At 35.4% G+C, this 7,633-nt stretch overlaps 1 pseudogene; it reads right to left on the reverse strand.

Annotated features, from left to right (window-relative positions):
• Positions 1 to 3,604: 3,604 nt before the first annotated feature.
• LOC110297977 lies at positions 3,605 to 4,604 on the reverse strand (annotated as a pseudogene).
• Between the last annotated feature and the right edge of the window lie 3,029 nt (positions 4,605 to 7,633).

Raw genomic sequence — 7,633 nt, forward strand, 5'->3', positions numbered from 1 at the left:
CTCTTTCTTCTTCTTCTTCTTCTTCTTCTTCTTCTTCTTCTTCTTCTTCTTCTTCTTCTTCTTCTTCTTCTTCTTCTTCTTCTTCTTCTTTCTTCTTCTTCTTCTTTTGATAGGTATTTCTTTTTTATTGATTTTATTTTTTATCTTTAACATATATAAGAAATAAATGTAATTATCCAAATACATGGACAAAAATACAAGAGTCATATGATCATCTCAATGGAAGCCAAAAAAGATAAAAGAAAAAAAATGAAGCATAGAAAATAAAAAGTCTGTTAAGATTCAACATGCATTCTTAATAAAAGCCCTAAAACATTAGGACTGTAGAAAACATATGACAAACTCAAGGCCAATATCATCCTAAATCAATAAAACCATTAATAAGCCCCATTAAAATCAGGGATGGAAGAGGACTGCGAATTTTCCCTACTGTTATCCATAATGTGATTAAAGCATTAGCTGGAGCAATAAGGCAAGGGAAGAGATACAAATAGGAAAATAATAAGCCAAATTATTTTCAATTTAAGATTATATTATCTTATATCCAATGTTTCCAAAATTTCACTAGAAAAAAAGTAGAAATTATCAATAATTTCAACAAAGTGTTATGATACATAATTGACTTACAAAATTTACCAGTCTTAACACATATGAGTAGCAAGAATGCTGAGAAAGAGATCATGGACACTCTCCTCTTCCCAGTTTCTCAAATAAAATAAAATATTTAGAATGTACATAACAAAAGAGGTAAAAAAAATTCCCCAAAATGAAAACTTTAGATGTATGCAGAGAGAGATTAAGAAACATACTAGAATTTGAAGAACTCCCAAGAGTATAGCTTGGTAGAATTAACATTGTGATAAAAGACTTTCCTACCAAAACAATTTACTGATTCAATGAAATCACAATCAACATCCTCATCTCATTTTTCACATAAATAGAAAGAAAATTCTCAATTTGATATGGAACAACAAAAGACCAATAGCCAATTAGCCCTAATTACGTGTTTGCTTCTATGCATTCTGCTCATGTTAATTGCTAAGTGCATCTGTCTATGACCCCAACTTTTGGACATCCGTTTCTATTGCGCTGATTTTATTCAATATTAGAATGACTTCTCTAACTTGTTTCTTGGGATCATTTGCTTGGAAAACTGATTTCCAACTTTTTACTCTGAGGTAGTGTCTGTCTTTGTCACTGATGTAAGACTCCTGTATGCAGCAAAATGCTGGGTCTTGATTATGAATCCAGTCTATTAGTCTGTGTCTTTTTATTGGGGAGTTGAATCCATTGGTGTTAAGAGATATTAAGGAAAAGTGATTGTTACTCCCTGTTATTTTTGTTGTTAGAGGTGGAATTATGTTTGTGTGGCTATCTTCTTTTGGGTATGTTGAAAGATTACTTTCTTGCTTTTTCTGTGGTGTAGTGTCTCTATTCTGACTATCTCTATCCTCGAAGTTCCTCCTCATCTTCCTACCTATGCAACTTCATGCATGCTCTTTCTCACAAAATAAAAATGAATACTAAACCCAAGAATTAAAACAAACAAAAAGATGAATAAAACAAAAATGCCAATTTTTTTTAGGATGCAAAGACCTGCACAAGTTTAAGGCAAACAAATTTGAGAACTGGAAAGGGAAAATGGATTAAAAAGTACCACCACTAACCAAAGAGACACATGCTATTTATACCTCCTGAGAAATGGAAAGGAACACCATTTAACAGAGTATCACTGGACATATCAACCATATTCCAGGGAAGGCCCAGGCCGAGGAGTAGTTGGCCAACATAAAGAGACTCCAAGTTCTGTTTGTTCGTTTGTTTGCTTGCTTTAATTTTTATTATCCTCCTCATTTGAGACATCTCTAGGAGGCAGGGGCATACTACTAAGTACATGTAAAAGTGAAACAAAACAAAACTGGAGATCTCATAATAGTGTTAAGTATTAACAGCATACCAGAAAGCTCTAGAAGAAATAGGGGAAAAAATCACACACAAAATGAGTAGATGGAAAAGAAAATATTAATTTGGGGTTGAAACAAATAAAACACCACAAAGAATCAATGTCTTATTTATGGTTTTATTGCTGTGAAGAGACACCATAACAATTTATTTGGCTATATTACAATTCAGAGGATTAATTCATTATCTTTATGATGTGAAGCACAATGTCATATAGGAAGACATGGTCCTTGAGAGGTAGCTGAGGGTAGTACACCTGGATCCACATGCAGCAGGAAGTGACAGTAACAAAATGCCCAAGATTGAGCTTCTTAGACCTCAAAGCCCATCTGATAGTTTACAATTTTTCCAATAATCTGACTCATACTCCAAAAATGTATTGGGTTAATGGGTGTCCAACATCCACTCAGGGCTCGGGTTACTCGTGGAGGAGGGACATGGGAATTTTGTCTGTGCTTACAGAACACCAATGCGGGGTGTGCATTGGGCTATGGGAAACTGCGGGCCCAGGAACCAGGGGTGGGGGAGCACAGCCTGAGGTCCCAGGGACTGCTGAAGTTGGCTCTGGGGTTCCCAGGCCTGCGAGGAGGTGGCGGTGGGGGGGGGGGGGTCAGGCTCTCAGACTCTTATGCACCCAGGCTCAGCTGGGGGCAGCAAAAGAGCTGAGAACAGAGTGGGTGGGGCCCAGCAGGCTGGATCTAGCCAGGAGCAAAGGGGAAGGGTGGTGGAGAGCTCTGGCTAGGTGCTGCAGAGAGGAGAGTCCTTGGCTTGGGCAGCTGTGACTGAGAGGCTTTCTATGTTCCATTACTCCCCACAGCAGATCCTGATGAAAAGAGACAGTCCATGGTTTTTAAGGCATTTATTGTCATGACAGAGAGTGGTGATGAGTAAAACTGTACCTGACTTTCTCAGGGCGGGCCTTTTGCAGCGAGGAGTGTCTGAGAAGGGGAATTTATTGGCTAAGTCTCCAGGCCTTTAGGTACCTCATTAAAATGGAGATATGTCTTGAGGCTAGGTGACATGTGGTGATGCTTGGGCCATTGCTCTTACATGATTGATGGTCATAAACATAAGGAGGTATGTGGCCTCATGCCAGGAACCTGGCAAAACGCCTACTTTCTGAAGGTCACTGCACTTTCCAATCTTAGCTCATCTGGAAACCAGGCTGCCTTTCACTGTCCTACAAAAATGCATAAGGCCCAAATGAAGACTATAGGCTCCATTTTCACTCAAACAACCACAGCATATATGTCTTATTTTTGTTGGTGGTGGTGTTTTGTTTTTGTTGTTGTTGTTGTTGTGTTGTTGTTGTTGTGTGTGTGTGTGTGTGTGTGTGCCCTTTCTGGGGGTCTTTTTCATTGTTTGTTTTCCCTATTCTGATATACTAGTTTTTGTTATATCTTCTTATACTTTATTTGATTTCACTTATTAACCATTAGAAGCATGTTTGTTTTAGAATGAAAAACAGAAATGAGATGGATCTGGATGGAAGGACAAATGAAGGGGAACAAGGAGGCATAGAGACTGGGGTAACTATAATCAGGAAATATGTGATAAAAAAACTATATTCAATAAAGGGAATAAATCTTTTGTGTGTGTGTGTGTACTTGTGTGTGCTTGTGTATTTGTACATAATTTTATCTTATGTTATCAGTTTTTTCCCTCTAAAATACCATGACAAATAGATGTTCCTTTTATATTCAAATATGGGAAAAACTCGAAGTATAACTTTCCTCACTGCCTCCTTTATCTGTTTGTTTCTAAAACTATAGACAATTGGGTTTAAGAATGGTGGAACCATGGTATAAAATACAGAAATTACCATTTCCTGAACTACTTCAAAGGTTATTACTGAAGGTCGTAGATACACAAAGGCAGCAGAGCTAACAAAGACAGACATCACAATAATGTGAGGAACACAGGTAGAAAAGGCTTTCCCTCTCTCTCTCCTTTGACAGGAATCTTCAATACAGTTGATAATATGTGAATATATGATATGGCAATAAAGACAAAGCAACTACCAGTGACTCCAATGACAGTCAGAAGTATTAGGAGCTTGTTGCTAAAGGTGTCAGAGCAAGAAAGTCTCAGCAAAGTGGGCAGATCACAGAAGAACTGAGGGACCACATTAGAGTGGAGTGGCAAAAGGAAAGCTGGAAAGTTTTGAAAGTGTGCACACTTGCAAGGACAAGTGAGCTAAGTAGGGAAGCCAATGTCATCTGAACACAGAACTGGTGGTTCATGATCACAGGATAGAGGAGAGGTTTGCAGATGGCCACATAGTGGTCTTGGGCCATGATGGTAAGAAATAGAATCTCTACACATGCACAAAATAAGAACAAAAAGATCTGTGCTGCACACCCAGCCACAGATATATTTCTGTGGTTAGTGAGAGAGTTGATACAGGTACTGGGGACAGTGATGGAAATGTAGCACATGTCTAAAATGGACAGATTCCTGAGGAAGAAGTACATGGGTGTGTTCAGGGTCTGGTCAACTGTAGTAACAATGATGATGGCAAGGTTCCCTAACAGGCTGCACAGATACACCAGGAGGAAGAGCACAGTGATTAAGATCCTGAGCTCCCAAATCTCAGCAAAAACCTCCAGGAAGAACTCAGTCACTAGGGTGGAATTGGCCATTGTCTCAAAGTGCAGATTTTCTGGAAAAAAAATAAAAGTAGGACAGGGAATAACTTAAAATAATTTATAGATTACTAGAATTTACCTTAAAAGTATTTGTTTTCTAAAATTGGCCCTTATATATGAAATATAAATCATGTTTTCTTGGCATGAATAGACCTTCAAAACATGCTTACCTTGTAATACACAGAGTTGTACCTGTCTGTCCAGTTGTATGGTATGATAATAAGCACTTATGAGTTTCCATAATAATAATTGTCTCATAAGACTATTATCTTAATAACTATTAAGTTGATTAATATGTGGTCTTTTCTCTTCCAGATAAACCATGTGTATCAATTAGGAAAACCCAAAGATATTTAACATGTGGAAATTATTTTTAAAACTGTGGTTTTATACTTATAATTAATATTTATTTGTATATGATATACAGTCATATTTTATGATTATTTTCATATATACATGCATAAGTATATATGTAATGAGTGATGAGGAAAAAAGAGAGTGGCAGTGAAAGACATGGACATAATGGGAATGGTTTGGAAAGTGAGAAAGATGAACATGGAAGAAGACGGAGTTGAAAAAAACTCAGTCAGTTTTTGGAATACCTGAAACCTTCATAAGAGGTCATTTGCCTGGAAATTCAGGCACAGTTTAACCTAACATGCTTGAGGCACCCTTTTTTTTTCATGGAGAAGCAATGTCTTTTCTGAAAATCTCCAATACCTTAGACATCTTAATCTCAATACCTTAAAAAACAACTCTTTGGTTTATAAACAGTATATATATATATCCTCAGTTACATTGGAATATATTTTGGCTAGCTGGGGATTTGAACAAAGTCATTTTATACCTAAAACTCAATATACTGCTATGCATGATACCTTTTCTATTCTTAGGAGTTGGTATCTAAGCTTGAGTGATGTTAATGTACACTATAATATGTCAGGACATATTCTCCCAATAGTGATTACTTATGCTCATATTCCCTAAATAATGGCCAACATACCATTATCAATTCTAAAATTTATAGTAAATATAGGGAAGTTAATGTGCAGAATTTTAAGTGTGTAAAATTAAAGATAAGTACTATTAGCATTTAATAAGATGATGTAACAAGTTTTATCAAATTCTCATGGAAACTAATAAAGGTAATGCCTAAATAGAAAATATTAATTTGAAAGAAAATAGCCTAAGAAGAGTTAAACAAAGCATTTATAAAATAGAAAGCAAGCAACAAAGTGATGGTAAGTAGTGAAGTAGCCACAGTTAATTTTTATTCTTTCTTGTGTCCAATGTATTAAATATCTTATTTTGAAAGCTTCAAAATTCTAAGAGCCTAAAATGAAAAAAAGTTACAGAAAATATTACTAAGTGATATTAACTAGTGAACATTACCTACTTATAATCCTTATTTGCAAAATTTATTTAAATTCAAACATGGCATTAAACTGTTATATCAAGCTGAAAAAAGAAAAAAAAATATTCTTCCAAATATATTAGTATGGAATCCACTGAAAAGTTCAGCATATCTGTACTATATTTGACAGATAATCTTTAAGAGCACAGAACCAGAGTAAAGTGAACAGTAAATTTAAATATAAGCCATAATTAATGTGGGAGACGTAACAAATTTCTGGCTGAATTTTCAATTTGATAAAAAGTAACTGGGAATCAGATAAGGAAGCAATAGCCATTGAATTTTTTTATTGTGGCTGAAATATGCTTCAGAAAAGGAAGGTTGGTCACATAAAGAGGTCAATGATAGCAATATCATAAGAAATTATAAAACATCATGTTTGGGTATGTCCTTGGAAAAGTAAAGAATAGTATTGTGTCACAGGTAATTGAGTCCCTAGAAATTTACAAGGTATCTCTTACGTATATATTAGTAATTGTCAATATCTATGCAGAGATTTCAAATTTTCTTACTATTTATATACTTTAAATATAAAACCAATGTTGAAGTTAAAAGACAACATAGTAAGCAGAAAGAATGCACAATGTAGCATTGCAAACAGGTCTTTTCAAGTTTGTATGACCTCACATCTACAAAGAAACAATTCTACTGCAATTGATGTGGGCCTTCAATAGAAGCTGGAGTAGGTTCATGAGTTTATCTCTCATGATTGCCCCAAGACAGTACAGAACTTATGTCAAAATGTCATAACTCAAATCAAAGATCATTACCAAATTAAAAGGCACCGAAAGGAACCAATTACAATTACAAACATCTATGCTTTCAACCTCAGAGTATCTCAATATAAAAGCAAACTGACAGATTTGAAATAAATACAATAGAAAAATTAAAATGATTTTAATACTCAGCTTTCTATGTGACCAGTAGCTTATATTGAAAACCAATTTTAAAAATTACAGGAGGGAACAACATGTACCAAATGAATTTAACAGAAATATATGGAAAATTTACTTCAAAAGTATCAAGAGAGATGTGTACCAAATATTCTTCAGCAATAATATGATCAGTTCTTTCATTAAATACAGCTAACTGGCATAGTTGTGCCAACCAAAATTGATAGAAGCACTGATAGTCCTGAAGAATAATACATGGAGTGAAACAATGAGTACATCAATCACATTTAAGTCTTAATAAGTTAAAAGACAAAACAACCCCAAATTCCTTCTTTTAAATTCAAAATGAACTAGAAATCAATGATAAAAAGGAAAAATATGAATATCTATAAATTGCATCTTTTTTTATTTGTTTGTTTTGTTTGTTTAGTTTTTATTTTTGTTTTTTGGGTTTTTTTGGGGGGGGTTGTTTGTTTGTTTGTTTGTTTGTTTGTTTGTTTGTTTTGAGACAGGTTTTCTCTGTATAGCCCTGGCTGTCCTGGAACTCACTTGGTAGACCAGGCTGGCCTCAAACTCAGAAATCTGCCTGCCTCTGCCTCCCAAGTGCTGGGATTAAAGGCGTGCACCACCACCACCCAGCCCCAAATTGCATCTTTAAAATATATTAAAAAAGAAATCAGCCGGGTGTGGTGGCGCACGCCTTTAATCCCAGCACT

Source organism: Mus caroli, chromosome 7 (genome assembly GCF_900094665.2).
Source record: "Mus caroli chromosome 7, CAROLI_EIJ_v1.1, whole genome shotgun sequence".
Classification (NCBI taxonomy): Eukaryota; Metazoa; Chordata; class Mammalia; order Rodentia; family Muridae; genus Mus; species Mus caroli.